Source organism: Hevea brasiliensis, chromosome 9, assembly GCF_030052815.1.
Source record: "Hevea brasiliensis isolate MT/VB/25A 57/8 chromosome 9, ASM3005281v1, whole genome shotgun sequence".
NCBI classification, from domain to species: domain Eukaryota; kingdom Viridiplantae; phylum Streptophyta; class Magnoliopsida; order Malpighiales; family Euphorbiaceae; genus Hevea; species Hevea brasiliensis.
In genome coordinates, this window is record NC_079501.1 from 29767389 (window position 1) to 29788101 (window position 20713).

The window sequence follows — 20713 nt, forward strand, 5'->3', positions numbered from 1 at the left end:
GGTCCATAATTCACAATTTGGAGGTAGTCCACTTAAAAATCCCCATTCTCATTTGAAGAAATTTTTGATGATATGTGGCACATAAAGACAGCCTAGAGTTTCAGATTAAGTGATTCAGCTCACCTTATTTCCATTCTCTCTTCGGGATTCAGCATTAGAGTAGTATGACTCACTTCCACAAGCTACTATAGCTACTTGGGAGCAACTATCTCAAGCTTTTCTATCTCAGTTTTTCCCACCTGAGAAAACCACTCATTTAAGGAATTTGATGGTAGCTTTTAAACCAAGGGATGATGAAACTTTGTATGAATCTTGGATAAGATTTAAGGAGCTTGAAAGGCAATGTCCTCATCATAAAATACCCAAATGGATGATTGTTCAAAATTTCTACACCAGAGTTACACTAGCCATAAGAAATACAATTGATTCACAAGCAGGAGGAGATTTCATGAGAATGACAAGTGAAGAATGCTATGATCTGTTAGAGAAGATTGCTCATAATACCCATTTATGGCGAAATCCTAGAGCAATTGAGCCAAAGAAGGCTGAGATCTATGAACTTGACTCAGTTAGCTATATGAATGTAAGATTTGATCAGTTGACTCAGCTACTTAGTGATTTTTGCACAAAGGCAACAACCTCAACTCCTACAACTATGCAACAAGTTACCTACAAAGATGGAACCCAAAGTTGTGGAGTTGATTACTCTTCATATGGTGATGATTATTTATAAGAATAAGCTGCTTATGCAGGAGGTTATCGACAGAAACCTATGGGAAATTCTTACTCTAATGTGAACAACTCAACATGGAGACCACAAGCAACTTTTTGTCAACAAGGTCAAAGCTCAAACTATGCTCATAACCAGTAGTATATGCAGTAGAATAGGCCTCAGTTTTAGCCCATAAGGCAACCACAACCTGAATATCAGCCAAGAGCACAATAACCCCTTCCACCTTATGAACTAAAGCCAACCTTGGAAACCATGATGGAGAAATTTTTTGCTGAACAAAGCAAGATGAATATAAAATTGGAGAAAGAAATGCAACACATAAGACAAACCATGGATCAATTACAAGCCCACAACCGTATGTTGGAGACTCAATTGGCTTAATAAGCAAGCTCATCGGGAAGTAAATCTTATGGCAAACTACCTAGCCAACCACAAAACCCTCATGAACAATGTAAGATTGTGACCTTGAAAATTGTTAAGAAAGTTGGTCAAGAGAGTGAAAAGAAGAAAGAAGAAAAAGAGAGCACAAAAGAAGAAAAATTAGTTGAGAGAAAGAAAAATGAAAAAGAAGAAGAAAGCGAAAGTGAGCAAGATGAGGGAGAGAAGCCATATATCCCACCTGAACCTTATAAGCCCACCCTTCCCTACCCTAAAGGATTCATCAAGCATAAACTAGACAAAAAATTTGGCAAATTCCTTGAAGTGCTAAAGAAGTTGTATATCAATGTGCCATTCACTGAGCACTATCCCAAATGCCAAGTTTTTGAAGGAGATTCTTACCAAAAATAGAAGGCTAAAGAATTATGATACCATCAACTTGGGAGAGCAATGCAGTGCTATTATTCAGAACAAGTTACCTTCGAAACTCAAAGATCCCGGTGTATTTTCCATTCCTTGTCATATAGGTGATAACTGTGTGGCAAATGCCTTATCTGACCTTAGAGCTAGTGTCAGCCTAATGCCTCTTTCAATATATGAAAAGTTGAATATGGGAGACTTGAAACCCACCAATATGTATCTTTCATTGGCTGACTGTTCAATTAAATATCCAAAAGGCATTCTAGAAAATGTGCCTATCAAGATTGGAAAATTCTACATTCCGGTGGATTTTGTCATTCTAGATATGGAAGAAGATACAAAAATTCCTATCTTGTTAGGAAGACCATTTTTGGCAACAGCTGGTGCTTTAATTGATGTAAAGGGTGAGAAATTGACACTTAGAGTGAGAGATGATCAAATGATATTCAATATCAATCCAGCCATGAAGAGAAAACATGAAGAAGTTGAGTCTTGTTTGTGAGTAGACATTATTGATGAGATTGTTCAAGAGCATTTCAGAAGAAGCTATCTATAAGACCCACTTAAAAATTGCCTAGTCCATGGTAAGAGCATTGATGATGACAATCCTCACATAGCTGCTTTTGCACAACACTTGGAGAGCTCACCACCACATCCTGAAGCTATAATTTTTCAGCTTGAATAAGTGCAGACATTGGAGATTAAATCACCATCATTAAAGGTAGAGGATGCCCCAAAGGTAGATCTTAAACCTCTCCCTTCTAACCTCAGGTATGCTTTTCTTGGACCCAATGAAACATATCCTATTATAATTAATGCATCTTTGACTGATATTGATATTGACAAATTGTTGAGAGTTTTGAGAGAATATAGGGGAATTTTGGGATTTATAATTGATGATATAAAGGGAATTAGCCCAACACTTTGTATGCATAAGATTTTTCTTGAGCCGAAACCACCACCACCACCTCCACCTGATGGCAAGGGCAAAGGAGTTGTTATTCTTAGCTAGAGAGTTTTACTTGCAGCATTTATATTTCACATTTTTATTTAGGTGTTTATTTAGTTAGTTCTTTTAATTACTTGTTTAGTTAACTTTATCCTCTCATTGCTTGTTAGCTTATTTAGTTAATATTTTGTTTGTGTTTTTATTTGAGATAGTTGCTTATTTAGTATTTTTAGTTATTTACCGGTACATTTTTCTTTTTGTTTTGACTATTTAATGCTTTACTTGTTTTTAATATGCTAATTTGGAATTTTTCTTGTTGAATGGCTATATCTTGATTACATTCTTACTTCCATATTTCATTTTGTGCTTAATTGATTTCATGAACTCTGTTTTTCTTTTTGCAAAGTGTATAGCAGCAGCTCCAAAATTTTCTTGAATTAAATTCGCTGCATCTTCAAGGAGGTAATAATTTGCTACTACTTATGCAACAGGGTAACATCTATCCACTCTCTTTTAAGTTTATTAGGCTTACTTATTCATTTTTTATGCACATATTAGCCATATATTTCATGCACAATATTTGAGTGAGCCCATTGAATTTATGACCAAATTATGTCATTCCTTGCATTCTTTTGACATTGAGGACAATGTCCATTCTGAGTATGGGGGAGAGGGTAAATTTTTTGCAAAAATTATTTTTCCTTTTCATTTGCATGTAGTTACATGATCATCCATTAATTCATACTTGTACATATTCACACATATTCACTGTATATAGCTTCATATACTTAACTATACACACTTAGTTGCATATAGGTTCATTATACATTCATACATTCATGCATTTCATTTAAAAAAATATTTTTGAATTTTAAACCAGTCTTTGAATTCCAGAAGTTGCTTATTCAAGCAATCTAACTTGCCTCTAGATGGTTAGTGGAATGAAAGTTTCCAGCTAGGTACAAAGTCTTAAGCATTATTCTTTCTCTTATTTAATAGCTGAAAATTAATATATTCATCTAGGTATGCAGATTTTGATTAGTTATTTTGAGTTCTTAAGTGTGTGAATAAGCCTTTAAGGAAGAAAATTGTCATTGTTGTCTCACCATTCCTAGAACAAGCATCTTAGATCTTTCAAAGCGAAATTTTTAACTTGCATTTGATAAGAATATGATTTAGGCATTCCTTCATATTTTTAATCCTCATATTTAGACTTAACCCACCTTAATTTTATTTCAACCCTTGTAAACCCCCTTGAACCCTAATTCCCTAATTTTTTTGGAACCCAAATCATTTACCTAGCCATAAACCTAAACACTACCAACCATTTATGAGAATAATATTTTAGCAATTAAGTGCATAAAACAATTGGAAATAAAAAAAAAAATATGATAAAAAAATGTGGAGGATTGAAACATCTTGAAAAGTGCTAGAGTAATTGTGAAAAGCTGATTTAAAAAAAAAATCACCAAAATATCCCAAAGGTAATTTTGGGTGTGACATGAAATAGGGACAAGTACAAAATCAAAAGAATATAAAAAAATAGTCTATTTATATAATCATAGAAGTAAGTTAGTGAATGAGCGGAAGCATGAAAATTGTTAAATTAGAGCATTGAATTAAAAAAAATTTCTTCTAGGGTTTTATGCATCAGGCCACATCCATTATGTGCCTAATTAATTCCAATGCTCAATTGCATATTAAAACACTTTTCATATGTATTAGGATCTACATTTGCCATTTAAGATTTTTGAATTAGCAAATTAATTCAATTGAACCCTAATTTAAAAGAAGAATATGTGCACTAACCTTTTGATGCACTATTGATGTAATTGGCACTTTTAGAAAGCACCTAGAACCCCAAATGTTATCCCTCTAGCTTGTCCACACCAAGATCACCAATGGGCAGCCCCCAATCTTGCTTCTCAAACCTTTGCCAACCAATTATAAATTAGGTTCTTACCTTTAGAGATGTTGTATGTGTATATAGGACACTAGAAACAATTTCTAGCAATTTTAATTCAAAGGAACTTGGACAATTCTCTTTGAATTGATGAGAAAAGAAGAAGAGAAGAGGAAGAACAAAGTGTGTTGCCACCTTGAGAGAAAATAAGAGAGTGAGAGTTTCTTCTTTTCTTTTCCCTTTTATAATTAGGTCATCACTTAAACCCTATGCCACATGTCACCTCCACATTGCATCTTATTTTTAATTGACCTAATCACATTAAGCCAAGTGTCAAAACTAGACTTAATCTTAACTTTGATCATCTTATATGATAGGAAGACAAATGTCAACCTAATATGATGCCATGTGTCACTATCTCATATTGCCATATGTCACTATGTGAAATGACCAAATTACCCTTATGTTGTAATTTTGAGTTCTCAACCCAAAATCATTATTTTTCCTCTTCAAATCAATTTATATCAAATATAAATTAATTGATTAATCTCTATTAATTAATTTCTCATAATTAAATTCATATTTAAACACTTTAAATTTAAATTTAACTTATACTATACATCTAATAACCTAGATTTAGTTTCAAGTCATGCTAGGGACTTTGCAATCTTATTAGAAACCAAAACTATTTAATTAATCAATTAAATCACATTTTACTTAGTGATTATCTTGTGTATGTGTGTGATTCACTAGGCTCATCACTAATTGGCAATGAGATATGATATTAACTCTTAATATCATCAGAACTCTTTCTTACCATAAATGATTTCTCTAAATCATTTTAGGCATCTCATAGACCATGATTGATACCTAGCATAGCGTGCCAAGGCCACCCAATTAGTAATAAGGAATACCTTAAATGAACCTTTAATCATATGTTACCATGCACTAGAATATCTCTGTTACAAAATCCCAATTCGAGCTGGAGTTATGGTTTATGTCAAACCCCAATTGCTATGAATATTATGTTCTCTTTTAATTCCAGTTCTTGATTAATTAGATTTTCTTGTCAGAAACTCTTTTCTGACTAAATCTGTCTGTCCTGGCCAGGAACTTGAAACATCAAGAACAATTAAATGAACATAGGACTTTATTCCTATTTACTTAGGGTAACAGATTCCATCTTGATCAACACCTACCTCCATATATAACTAGTAGGAGCCAACACATGCCCATATACCCATACATAGTACAAGTATGAAAGCAGTATCAAACTCAAACCACCTATATATAAGATAACTGTGTTATCTCATGTCTAAAGATTATATGCACCGATATGATATATGACAATATATTAACAAGAGTAAACTCCATATGCTTGTTATAAGCGTCACTAGTTTGGCCTACTTATCATGTATATGTGCCTATTATGTTTGTTATGTGACATAAGACTCAGCATTCCATCTTATTTATATCTCATATAAATACCTTGGGAACAAACGTGATTATAATCTTTTTGGATAAGTCATGTCCTTTGTGAAGTATCCTCGATTGTGAACCAATTTATGATACTTTGTGCTAGAAATACTATCACTCATATTCTTAACAACTTAAGAATAGAATTTCTAACAAAATATCAATAGACTTTTTCTATTATACATAAATATATTATGTAAACGAAAAAGTGAAATTACCTTTTATTAATAAAATATGTACAAGATACATACAAAATGATATACTCTAGGGCATGGTACTAACAATCTCCCACTAGCACTAGAGCCATTGTCACACCCTACTCCTCGTAAGATATAACATGTTCTCATAGTACACCTAATGAATTACCGTACTTCACCTACCGGTAACCCATTAAATATATTACAAGGGATTTTAAAACAATTTTCGTTCATTTTGGAATTGGTGGGTAAAATTTTTTTCAAATTTTAAAAATCTTTATTTAGAGTCCAAACATAAATTAAATTATTTGATATTTAAAATCTCCGCAATTTTTACAAAAATTTCAGCAGAGTGTCGTCTATATTTTGAGAAAACAGTTCTTCAAAACCTGAAAATAGAAACACTCCCAATATATTTCTCAATCACAACTCCATTTGCAACCACCAAACTTCAAATCAACAGTAATAGCAACACTTCAATTCAAAATCCAAATTTCAATTCAAGAATTAATATCTCAAAACATTTCATAACTCATGCACATTGCATTTTAAATCATTAATTTATAATCATAAGTTAATTTACAGATGCAAAATCTCAAAAATAATATTATTACAATTTTATCTGTACAACTGCTCAACTTACAGAGATACATATGCATACTATCATATTTACATCAAACTAAACTACCAGGGTATAGACAAATACCCGTACAAAAATTCTTTAATTGTGCTCTTCTCTAACTGTAGTAGCTCGCTCTGCTGCTATGTCCTTTTTCCTATCTGCGACAGCAAGTTAAAGCTATCGCTGAGTATATAAATACTCAGTGGTTCACAATAAAGCATAAAATGCATAATATAAAACATTTATGAACAAATCGTCATTCAAAAATCTCATAATCGCATTTCACAATTTTTTTTTTCTCAAATCACATTTATAACAAATCATAATTTTCAAAGCTTAATATAGCACAACTTGATCAAATAATTTAATAAACGTAGTGTTACCAAACAATAACACAACTTAGGCCATGACACAAAATTTCCGAACATGCCGTGTGTACATCACGACAAGGCAAACACCCTCACTAATCGAAATTAATTAGGGAGGTGGCTAGCTAGCTAATGAGTACTCATCCACACTCACCTCTCGGACTGGGAAGCCAGAGAGGGAGGAAACTGATCAAATATCATACTCACCCCACAAGTGGAGGAGGAACATATTAATATTGTCATGCCAAGTGTGAACTAAAAATAATTTAAATCAAGTTATTCAAATATTTTATACAATTCACAAATCATATTTCACTCTAAACTTTTCATTTACAAAGTAAGTAACACACTATTGTTCAAATAAAATTTTCAAAGCCATAACTAAATTCAAAACCATATTGTTCAAATATTTCCTATAAATCAATAATTAATTTTCATTCCAAATTTCCATTGTAAAATAGGCGACACAATATTCTCGAAATTTATAATGAACAAAAGCATTCACAATGTATAACAAATCAATTTCCATTATGAAAACTATAATTTAAAAATTTTTGTGCACAAACACAATCAATTTTCAAAATCAAATTTCCATTAATAAGTGGCAATACCAAAGTTCTCAAAACCCATAATTAACACAATGCATACAAATTAAGTTTCAGTGGGAAAACAATAATTTGAAGTTATTGTGCACAAACCTGGACTTAATCACCTCTAGGCCTTTCGGGTTTTTTTCAGCTGAAACACAACAATTATAGTGTTTTAGTATCTTATTTCACAGTAAATCCAATAATTAATTCATAAATACTTAATTCTAACCCAAATATGCTTAAACTAACATTCCTGGAAATTTTTATTTTGGAGTTACTATTCATGGTACTATTCAAGTCAATTTATTGACTTTCTAAGGCTTAATAGGTATGGGAATTCCAACTTCACCCACATACTACATTTTGGTCACTAAATTTGTTGGTTTTGGTTGTTTACTCAAATTCTAAGTCTTTAGGCAAATTTGCAAATTTTCAGTTTTGGTGTCTTAAGTTGTACTATTCCATTGGTCATTTTACTGTTAGAATTTGGCAAAACTTTCTTCATAGAAAATGTTCCCTATTGTCTTAACTAAATTCTCCTTTTTGAATCACTCCAATTGGAGTTTTATAGCTCAAGTTATGGCCATTTGAACCATGGCTGCCGGATTGGATTCAACTCAGAATTCTGGGCAATTTTTGGTTCTGGCAATTTTGGGTCACCAACTTTGGGTCGCCTAACGACTTGGTTAGCATAATTTGGGTTTGTGTTCTTCATGAAAGTTTTAGGTCTATATCTCATCTAACCACTGGTAAAATTTCAGGTCATTTTGACCTTCCTAGCTCAAGTTATGACCAAATAAACAAATCAGTTTGTATAGGGTAGCCTGCAATTTTCTAACTTTGGTTAATTTGTTCACTAGGTTTTGGTCACTTTTTGGGCATGGTTCCTAAATGAAAATTGTGTCATTTAGTGTCTATTTTCATTCCCAATTGGTCCCATACCAATTGGACTTGTAAAATTTCATTTTTGGTCCTTCAAAGTTGACTTGGTCATGCTGCCAGCAGTATGACCACATTGAGTCTGAATTTGACCTTAACTCCAACCATTCCAACACACTTCATTTGATCACAAATGACTATTTCTCACTTCAAATTAGGTCAAAGACATCATTTACAAGTTTCTCATATTTTTTGTCTCTAAACCCTAAGTCCCAAAACCCTAACTCACACTAATTGTTGTATTTTATTAATTCAACACATATAAACTTATTTACTCAACTCATTCAAGCTCATTTTTACTTTTAATTCAATCAAATGCATGCAATTCTCGCCCCTACATAGGTTGGATGAATTTTCCTTTGGTCCTCCAAAGATTTTTTTTTTTTTTCATTTCAAGTATATTTCTAGGTTAATTGAACTAAGAACATAAACATTTAACTAAAATATTTTAAGTTTAGATTACTAACCTTTTCTTGAATTTCCAATCTTCAAATCTCTATTTTTTTTTCCTTCCTTTTCTTCTTCAATCTACTTTTCAAGTTGCCAAAGTAGGGTTTATCAAGAATATTTAGGGATTTAATGGAGGATTTTAGAGTTTGTGAAGCTTTAAATTAAGCTTTAATGAAGGAAACAAGAAAGAGATGAGAGAGGAGAGAAGTGGACGGCACATTTGGGTGAGGAAGAAGGCAAGCTGATTTTCTTTTCCTTTTTATGCATTTTTATGTCTTTAAAAATATTTTTGACTTAGTCAATTTAGGTAGGAAATTTAAAATGAATTTTGACATCATGATGATGTCATAAGGGTGATGTAATAAACTTTTTCCTTTTTCTTTTTTCTTTTTTTTTTCTTTTCTTTTATGTCTTTATCTTATGGAAGACCAAAAATCAATATAATTAAATTTATTAATTATAAGATTTATGGCATCATGTATGATGTCATGCATGATGTCATCTCCTTACACCTTTTTCATTTTCTTTTCTCTTTTTTTATTTATTTTTCTATTAGTTCTTTAATTTAATTCTCGATTCTGAAATTTTTTTTTCTTCGATTTTATTTGTGATTAGGTCGAGTCACTCTGGGTCAATTGACCAAATTGCCCCTCGCCGGTTCAACCCGGTTTGCAAATAATTCAATATTTCTTCCGGATCCCTGACCTAATTATTTGACTGGCTTAACAACCTTTTTCCGTGATTTTCTCTTTTCCACTGTGTTCGTAATGGTCCTAAGGAGCGTGGCGTCACATTTTACGGTTCGAAATTTGAGTTTAAATTGACTTCGCAGTCGTTCCCGAGAAGGTCACCCATCGCTGTGACTCTCAGCTCGTTAAACTTCTTATGTTCTGTTTTTGTTATTTATACTTAACTAATTGATAATTACTAATTATTTGTGTTTATAGCTTATCTAGTTTTCTTAAGTGTGGTTCTAATATCCTTAATTGTCTGGACCGACTCCGGTCACCAGAACAGTATAATTTACCAGGCTATGCAAATAGAGGTGTTACAGCCATTCATTATAATATCTTAGACCCATCTTCTTAAGATGTTGGTCTAACTGAGTTTGTAACATAAGCTTTGTGAATGGATCAGCTGGATTTTCAACTGATACTATTTTCTGCATGGCTATATCGCCTCGCCCAACTATCTCTCTGATAATGTGATAGCACCTTTCTATGTGTTTGGATTTCTGGTGAGACCGAGCTTCCTTGGCCTGTATGATCGCTCCATTGTTGTCACAGTAGAGAGGAACTGCTGACTGAATGGAAGGAACTACTGCAAGTTCTGTCACAAACTTCTTTATCCAAACAGCTTCTTTTGCAGCATCTGATGCAGCAATATACTCGACCTCTGTAGTGAAATCAGCAGTCGTACTATGTTTGAAACTCTTCCAACTAACTGCACCTCCATTACAAATGAACACAAATCCAGAGGTAGACTTTCTATCATCGATATCTGATTGAAAATCAGAATCAGTATAACCATCCAATTGCAAGTCAACACCTCCATAAATCAAGAATAAATTCTTAGTTCTTCTCAAGTACTTAAGGATATTCTTGACAGCTTTCCGGTGTTCCAAACCTGGATTGGATTGAAACCTGCTAGTCAAACTAACAGCATATGCAATATTCGGCCTAGTACACAATATTGCATACATTAAACTTCTAATAGTCGAAGCATATGAAATCCTGGCCATTTTATCTCTTTCTTCTGGTGTCTTTGGAGACATCTCTTTAGAAATGTGGATAACATGTCTTACTGGTAACAATCCTCTCTTGGAATCAAGCACGTTAAACCTCTTTAACACATTTTCCAAGTATAGACTCTGGGATAAATTAATTATTCTTTTCACTCTATCTCTATAGATCAGAATTTCAAGAATATAAGTTACCTCCCCTAAGTCTTTCATAGAGAATGTATTTGACAATCATACCTTAACAGTTATCAACATACCTATGTCATTACCTATCAACAGAATGTCATCCACATATAAGACAAGAAAAGTGATAGCACTATCACTAACCTTCTTATGTACACGTGGTTCATCCACATTTTTGATAAAACCAAATGACTTAATGGCTTCATCAAAACGGATGTTCCAACTCCTCGAAGTTTGTTTCAACCCATAAATGTATCGCTTTAGCGTGCATACCTTGGAACCATCTTGGGATTCAAAACCCCTAGATTGTTCCATGAAAATGTTTTCATCAATGTATCCATTGAGAAAAGCTATTTTGACATCCATCTGCCAAATTTCAAAATCATAGTATGCAGCTATTGCTAATAGAATCCTAATTGATTTAAGCATGGCAACAGGCGAGAAAGTTTTCTCATAGTCGATTCCTTGCCTTTGGCGAAACCCTTTCGCTACTAGCCTTGCTTTATAGGTTTCTATCTTTCCATCAGAACTAATTTTCTTCTTGAAAACCCATTTATTCCCTATAGGTACAATACCTTCAGGTGGGTCAATAAGGTCCCAAACTTGGTTCTTATGCATGGAATCAATTTCGGATTTTATAGCTTCAATCCATTTTGAAGAATCTATATCTGATATAGCTTCTTCATAGGTAAGAGGATCATCTCCATGATCTACTTATTCATTAGTAAACAACTCTTGTTCATCTTCATAAAGAAAACCATATCTCACTAGTGGGTGAGATATCCTGGTTGATCTGTGAGGAATTACTGTAGATGTTTCATCAATAGGTGTAGGTTGACTAGATGGATCTATATCCATTTGATCTGTTGGTTGGTCAGAATTCTTCAATTCTAGCTCTATTTGCCTTCCTTTGGCACCTTCTTGAATAAACTGTTGTTCAAGAAATATGGCATCTGTACTTATCATAACCTTTTATGATGTACACAAATAAAAATAATATCCAAAACTTTCTTTTGGATATCTAACAAATCGACCTTTTTCTGACCTAGTTTCCAATTTATCAGTGTTCAGCTTTTTAATGTAAGCTGGACAACCCCAAATCTTAACATGTTTAAGACTTAGACATCCTCATTCGAAATAACTGCCTAGATATCTCATACCTAGCATTCCTGCTATGCTCACCATACAACTCTTATAGGTGAAGGAGGATCTCACTTGCACTCTGCATGTTCTCATGCTGCTTCTGTAACTCATTACTCATAGAAGCAAGCATGTAACACTTTGCTCTCATATCATGCTCCTTCCACTTGTCCAAAGTGTCATGTTCCTTCTGAGTGGCCTCTGGAGGTAAGGGACCAGGAACATTTAAGTCTAGAACATATCCAATACGTTTTAGGTTCAGGACAAGTTTTAAATTTCTTAGCCAATCAAAAAGATTAGGTCGTGTCAACCTATTGTGATCAAGTATGCTCACAAGGATATTGGATGGTGGTGGTTATTGTGTGCTCATTATTATCAGAAAATTAACTGCAAAAAATAACTAGATTAATTAGTAAATGTATCATATAATTAACCAAAATGATTATGGTGTTTTAATCAAATTGGTCCTCCCACTAACTTAGCGAATCCTACACTTCCAAAGTAGGAAATGGAAATCCTAATTGGATAGATTTCTAGTGGGTGATTGAATTCTTATAGTCTTATTGATCATCCTTAGGCACATCCATTATTGGAATTACAATAAACTATAAGTGAGCAACTCCTTGCCCATCACATCTCATGTGAGGTTCAATCATTTACCTAACCCCTAATGCTCAAAATCTTAGGCACATTCATTATTGACTTATCTTGCATTAGTTAAGTTGATCCCATTGAGCCAGTAAACATGCAAATAATTTTAATATCCTCAGGCACATCCATTATTGGCCACCAAATTATTTACATATTTACAATATCTTATGCTTAACAATTATTCTTAAGAAAATCTCTTAAATTAATTGCATCATATGCAAGTATTTAAAATTTCTTAAAATAATTGCCTCAATGGAGGGCCCGTGATATAATTACCTTAATTATACAATTTCCAACTTAATCATTTGTTTGGAAGATTTAGTGGTCGGCTTAATTACTATTATAGTCTCACTTTGCACATTATCTAATTAGCATGCATATATCATATACTTGCATACATTTCCATACATCTCATGCATATATGGATAAACAATAAATATGGTATGATCATGGACTTTCTAAGGGATTCAATTCTGAGCCACCAAAAATTGATTTAGGGCATTCCTAGGTGCATTTCATTCATTCATTTTACAAGAGTTGCTGAAGGAGTACATATTTAACACTTGATCTTGAATTCCTCCCACTGGTTCCACCAATACTCTTGACCTCCTTGATCTTCTTGCAATCCAATTACATTGTAATCCTTGGCATACCAGGCGAATTTACAAGATCATTGACTTTAAAGTCCTCAAATAAATGAAATTATAACCCAAAATTATTACAACACTTATAATACATACCACCAAAAATAAAATTAATTATTTTACAACCCAAAGAAAAATAAAAGAAATAAATTCAATCACATTGGTCTTTTATTGTCTATGATCATCCATCATGCATATTACCATTTAACAATTAAATAAAACATACACACTAAAATTAAATTGAATATCTCATATTCAACTAAAAAATTCAGATTTGAATCTCATTCAAACAAATTTAAGAATTCAGATTTGAATCTCATTCAAACAAATTTAAAATTTTAGATTTAAATCTCATTCAAACAAATTTAAAATTCAGATTTGAATCTCATTCAAATAACTGAATCAAAATTTAATTATGTGATTAAAATTCTTAATTAAACAATTTAATTAAGTGTGGGGCTTAATTCATATACAACAATTGTATAAAGAATCACCAAGTAACCATGCGCACCATTTGGGGTAACCCAAACCATGCGCACCACTGGTGCACAAAGCATGCCGCCACATATATCATTCCAACAAGCAACGAATCAATCAAAATTTGGTTAAATCACACAATTAAATCTCATATTAAATAATCTAAATGACAAATATAGTGGCTCTGATACCAATTGAAGGAGTGAAGCATGTAAATTGTTAGATTAGAGTATTGAATTAAAAAAAATTTCTTCTAGGGTTTCATGCATCATGTCACATCCATTATGTGCCTAATTAATTCCAATACTCAATTGCATATTAAAATAATTTTAATATGTATTAGGATCTACATTTGTCATTTAAGATTTTTGAATTAACAAATTAATTCAATTGAACACTTGTTTAAAAGAAGAATATGTGCACTAACCTTTTGATGCACTATTGATGTAATTGGCATCTTTAGGAAGTACCTAGGACCCCAAATGTTGTCCCTCTAGCTTGTCCACACCAAGATCACCAATGGGCAGCCCGTAATCTTGCTTCTCAATGTTAGTAGTATGCCCTAGAGTACATCATTTAGTATGTATCTTGTACATGTTTTATTAATAAAAGGCATTTTCACTTTTCCGTTTACATAATATATTTATGTGTAATAGAAAATGTCCATTGATATTTTGTTAGAAATTCTATTCTTAAGTTGTTAAGAATATGAGTGACAGTATTTCTAGCACAAAGTATCATAAATTGGTTCATAATCGAGGATACTTCATACAGGACATGACTTATCCAGAAAGATTGTATTCATGTTTGTTCTCAATGTATTTATATGAGATATAAATAAGATGGAATGGTGAGTCTTATGCCACATAATAAACATGATAGGCACTTATGCATGATAAGTAGGCCGAACCAGTGACATTTATGACAAGCACATGGAGTTTACTCTTGTCAATGCATTGTTATAAATCATATCAGTGCATATAATCTTTAGACCTGAGATAGCATAGTTATCTTGTATTTAGGTGGTTTGAGTTTGATACTGCTTTCATACTTGTACTGTGTATGGGTATATGGGCATGTGTTGGCTCCTACTAGTTATATATGTAGGTATGTGTTGATCAAGATGGAATCTGTTACACTAAGTAAATAGGGATAAAATCCTACGTTTATTTAATTATTCTTGATGTTTCAAGTTCCTGGCCAGAACAGATAGATTTAATCAGAAAAGAGTTTCTAATGAAAAAATCTTTTTAATCAAGAACTGAAATTAAAAGAGAACATAATATTCATAGCAAATGGGGTTTGACATAAACCATGACTCCAGCTCGAATTGAGATTTTGTAACAGAGAGATTCTAGTGCATGGTAAAATATGATTATAGGTTCATTTAAGGTAAACCTTATTACTAATTGGGTGGTTATGGCATGCTATGCTACGTGTTAACCATAATTTATGAGGGGCCTAAAATGATTTAGAGAAATCATTTATGGTAAGAAAGAGTTCTGATGATATTAAGAGTTGATATCATATCTCATTGCCAACTAGTGATGAGCCTAGTGAGTCACACACATACACAAGTAATCACCAAGTTAAATGTGATTTAATTAATTAGTTAAAGAGCTTAATTGATTAATTAAATAGGTTTGGTTTGCAATTAGATTGCAAAGTTCCTAGCATGGCTTGAAACCAAATCTAGGTTATTGGATGTATAGTATAAATTAAATTTATATTTAAAGTATTTAAATATGAATTTAATTATAAGAAATTAATTAATAGAGATTAATTAATTAATTTATATTTGATATAAATTGATTAGAAGAAGAGAAATAATTATTTTGGATTGAGAACTCAAAATTAAGACACAAGGGTAATTTGGTCATTTCACAGCTGACATGTGGTACCATGAGATGGTGACATATGGCACTACACATAAACTTGCCATTTGTCTTTTAATCATATAAGATGATCAAAGTCAAGATTAAATCTAGGTTTGACACTTGGCACAATGTGATTGGGTCAATTAAACTAAGAGCCAATCAGAAGATGACATGTGGCAAAGGTTTTAAGTGATGACCTAGCTATATAAGAGAAAGGATGAAAGAAAAAAAGAGCAATATGATTTCTTTTATTGTGTGTTGCCACCCAAAGAGACTCTCTCCTCTCTTCTTCTTCATCTCTCATCAATTCAAAGAGAATTGCCAATATTCTCTAGAATTAAAATTGCTAGAAATTATTTCTAGTGTCCTATATACATCTATAATCTCTCTAAAAGGCAAAACCTCAATTTCTAATTGATTGGAAAGGCTTGAGAAGCTGTTCAAGGGGATGCCATTGGTGATCTTGGTGTGGACAAGCTAGAGGGACAATATCTGGTGTCCTAGGTGCTTCCCAAAGGTATCAAACACAACTAAAGTGCATCAAAAGGTTAGTGCACATGTTCTTGATTTAATCTAGGGTTCTAGTGAATTAATCTATTAATTTTAAAATCTTAAACGGCAAATATAGATCCAAAAACATATTAAAAGTGTTTTAATATGCTATTGAACATTGAAATCAAATAGGTAAATAATGAATCTTGCATGATGCATGAGACCCTAGAAGAAAAATTTTAAATTCAATGATCTAAACTTATATTTTTCATGCTTCCACTCCTTCACTCAAGCCTTTACCAATCAATTATAAATTGGGTTCTTACCTTTAGAGAGGTTGTATTTGTGTATAGGACACTAGAAATAATTTCTAGCAATTTTAATTCAAAGAAACTTGGACAATTCTCTTTGAATTGATGAGAAAAGAAGAAGAGGAGAGGAAGAATAAAGTGTGCCGCCACTTTGAGAGAAAATAAGAGAGTGAGAGTTTCTTCTTTTCTTTTCCCTTTTATAATTAGGTCATCACTTAAACCCTATGCCACATGTCACCTCCACATTGCATCTTATTTTTAATTGACCTAATCACCTTAAGCCAAGTGTCAAAGCTAGACTTAATCTTGACTTTGATCATCTTACATGATAGGAAGACAAATGGTAAGCTAATATGGTGCCATGTGTCACCATCTCATGGTGCTACATGTCACCATGTGAAATGATCAAATTACCCTTATGTTGTAATTTTGAGTTCTCAACTCAAAATCATTATTTCTCTTCGTCAAATCAATTTATCAAATATAAATTAATTAATTATTCTCTATTAATTAATTTCCCACAATTAAATTCATATTTAAACACTTTAAATATAAATTTAACTTATACTATATATCTAATAATCTAGATTTGGTTTCAAGTTGTGCTAGGGACTTTGCAATCTTATTGCAAACCAAATCTATTTAATTAATCAATTAAACTCTTTAATCAATCAATTAAATCATATTTTACTTGGTGATTATCTTGTATATGTGTGTGACTCACTAGGCTCATTACTAATTGGCAATGAGATATGATATTAACTCTTAATATCATCAGAACTCTTTTTTACCATAAATAATTTCTCTAAATCATTTTAGGCATCTCATAGACCATGGTTGACACCTAGCATAGCGTGCCATGGCCACCTAATCAGTAACAAGGAATACCTTAAATGAGCCTTTAATCATATGTTACCATGCACTAGAATATCTCTGTTACGAAATCCCAATTCGAGCTGGAGTCATGGTTTATGTCAAACCCCATTTGCTATGAATATTATGTTCTCTTTTAATTCCAGTTCTTGATTAATTAGATTTTCTTGTAAGAAACTATTTTCTGACTAAATCTGTCTATCCTGGCCAGGAACTTGAAACATCAAGAACAATTAAATGAACATAGGACTTTATCCCTATTTACTTAGGGTAACAGATTCCATCTTGATCAACACCTACCTCCATATATAACTAGTAGGAGCCAACACATGCCCATATACCCATACACAGTACAAGTTTGAAAGCAGTATCAAACTCAAACTACCTATATACAAGATAACTGTGTTATCTCAGGTCTAAAGATTATATGCACTGATATGATACATGACAATGCATTGACAAGAGTAAACTCCATGTGCTTGTCATATGCATCACTGGTTCGGCCTACTTATAGTGTATAAGTGCCTATCATGTTTGTTATATGGCATGAGACTCACGATTCCATCTTATTTATATCTCATATAAATACCTTGGGAACAAACATGATTATAATATTTCTGGATAAGTTATGTCTTTATTGTGAAGTATCCTCGATTGTGAACCAATTTATGATACTTTGTGCTAGAAATACTGTCACTCATATTCTTAACAACTTAAGAATAGAATTTCTAACAAAATATCAATGGACCTTTTCTATTACACATAAATACATTATATAAACGAAAAAGTGAAATTGTCTTTTATTAATAAAATATGCACAATATACATACTAAATGATATGCTCTAGGGCATACTACTAACAGTTAGCACTTGAGATTCATTGTGAATTTCTTTCCTCTTGAGTTAAAAAAAAATTTATTATTAAAAAAAAAATATTGGATGCACTTTGAGTTTCATGATTAGTATTATTCTCATATTTTATTTTTCTTATTCCTTTTCTTTGTTAACCACAATTTTACCCTATTTAACCCCATTAGAACCCTTAAAAAGACCTAATAATTCTTTGAAAAATGCTTATTACATTAGAGAAGTTAGATCTTCTATGCTTGCATATGGGTTTGGCAATACAATCCTCTATACATTACTCACCATCTATTTGAGACACATTGGCTATCTATTTCATTTAGGTTTGTTTAGGCACAATTGACTCTTGTAGCTGGTTGGTATTTGTTGCTTGGGTTGATTGGTTAATTCTTAGCTATTATGTAATTGTTGAGAGTGATTGCTTCATTCTTTGCGATTTATTGGTGGGAATTTGGAATGTTGGTGGCTAGAAGTAAGTTAGTGGTTTGGATTAATAATTTTTGTGTTTTCAAATACTGATTCTATTCGCTTCCAAATGAGTTTCAATGAAATTTTGCTTGGGGACAAGCAAGAGTTTGAATATGGAGGAATTTGATGCATGCATTTTATATCATCATTTTGGTATAATTTTTGCACATAATTTACTCTTGTTTATAGCTATTACTGTAGATATTAGCATATATTTAGTTAATTTTGTCTTTTTACACTTTTTAGTTTAATTTTTGAAATTTATTTGTTTTATAGGTTAAATTCGGAGAATTTTGGTGATATTTTGATTAGAGCAGCTATTTGTAGAAAATTAGAGTTGAATTGCAAAATTTTGAAGTTGAGTTAAAGAAACAGAAAGTTGCACAACCTATGACACAACTTGTGTCACAGGTTGTGTCATTGTCAGATATAAAGTTTTTCTCAGGTAGAAAGTTATACAACTTGCAACACAAGGCGCAATACAACCGATTTAGCTTGTGACGTTTGAATGAAAACTGCTGACGTGGTACTCTTGCTCCTCTGATCTAATACATCATTTTCTCCAAAATCTTCTGTCCTTTAACCCATTCTAGGGCAGAGCTCTGAACTATATATAAACACCTTTTTCTCTTTCTTTCCACAAGGAGAAAATTAAGAAAGATTTTGCAAGATAGAAGAAAAGAGGGGAGCACGTGAAATCGAGGCTTGCTGCAGAAAAAGGGACGCCATCTGCAACGTTCCAGCAACAGTTTCTTCACCATTTTTATTGGGTTTTTCTATCCCTTAGCTTAGATTTTCATTTCTTCTTCATTTTTCTACTTGGGTTTGTCTTGAAATCATGATTTGTGAGTAGAACTTTGAGATTCTAGAGATGAGTCTGTAAATATTGCTTTGTATTGTGGTTTTTTAACTGATTTTTTCATTTAAATGAGATTTGCTGCATTTTAATTTATTGCTTGTGAGCTTGTTGCCTTGCTTAATGAAAGGACCCTTATTAAGTTAAGTTTTAATCCTTTATAGATGGACTGAAAAGTGAATGTTTGGGATAGATAATCTTGTAATAAACTTAGTTTTCTTAGTGTTAGAGATAAGTTAAGAAGATTAAGGGGACTTTTAAAATCAATTAGAGCTTTAATTGAGTTTTTATCAGGTTTGAAATACCGTGAAAACAGGGTTTGATTTGATGAATACCAACTTTGAAATGCTTGAGAAAGGTTTCAAATAACTAAGAATTGATTTCCCTCAAAATTGCAATTCTCATGTGTTTGGCTAAATTGGGGATAAACCACATACAAACAATATTGAAAACCTTATCTCTAGAATTACTTTAATTTTTATTGAAGTTAGATTTAATTCCTCCCAATTTGATAATTAGTGATTTCAATTTGAATTTTAGTCATCTAGTTTAATTAGTTTAATTAATTGTTTGATTTGGTTTAAATTCCTCAAATACCAAATTTAAATTTAAATTTCATTATCAATATATTTAAATTTCAGCATTCTAATTAGTTTATTCTTTTATTTCTAATTTAAACACAATTCCCTGTGGGAATGATATTTTTAAAACTATAATACTGTGACTCGTGCACTTTCGAAAGCTATTTCATAGCAACATCACAATTTAATGCTTTTGTTAATGGATGAAATTATTGTAAATATTAAAATTATAAGGACTAAATTATTCTATATATTAAAAATTAAAAAGATTAAATCATAAATTTTCAAAAATTTAGAAACTAAAGTGTAATATAATACAAAACATAGGGAGATAACTAATTTTCTAAAATTTAGGGACTAAAATATAATATAGAATAAAATCTAGGGATTAGACTATAAATTCTCCATTTATTTTCACTTTTGATTTTATAGTGCAAATCATAACATGAATATTTATATTTTAAATTTTATTGTTTTATTCTATTTATCTCAAATTATAAACTTATAAAAACAGTTTAGATATATATATA

At 32.0% G+C, this 20713-nt stretch overlaps 1 non-coding gene across 1 annotated transcript; it reads right to left on the reverse strand.

Moving 5' to 3' along the window:
- Positions 1-253: 253 nt before the first annotated feature.
- On the reverse strand, positions 254-360 carry LOC131183663 (small nucleolar RNA R71). The gene has a single exon (XR_009151702.1). It is a non-coding gene; the product is annotated as a small nucleolar RNA R71 (small nucleolar RNA).
- Positions 361-20713: the final 20353 nt, after the last annotated feature.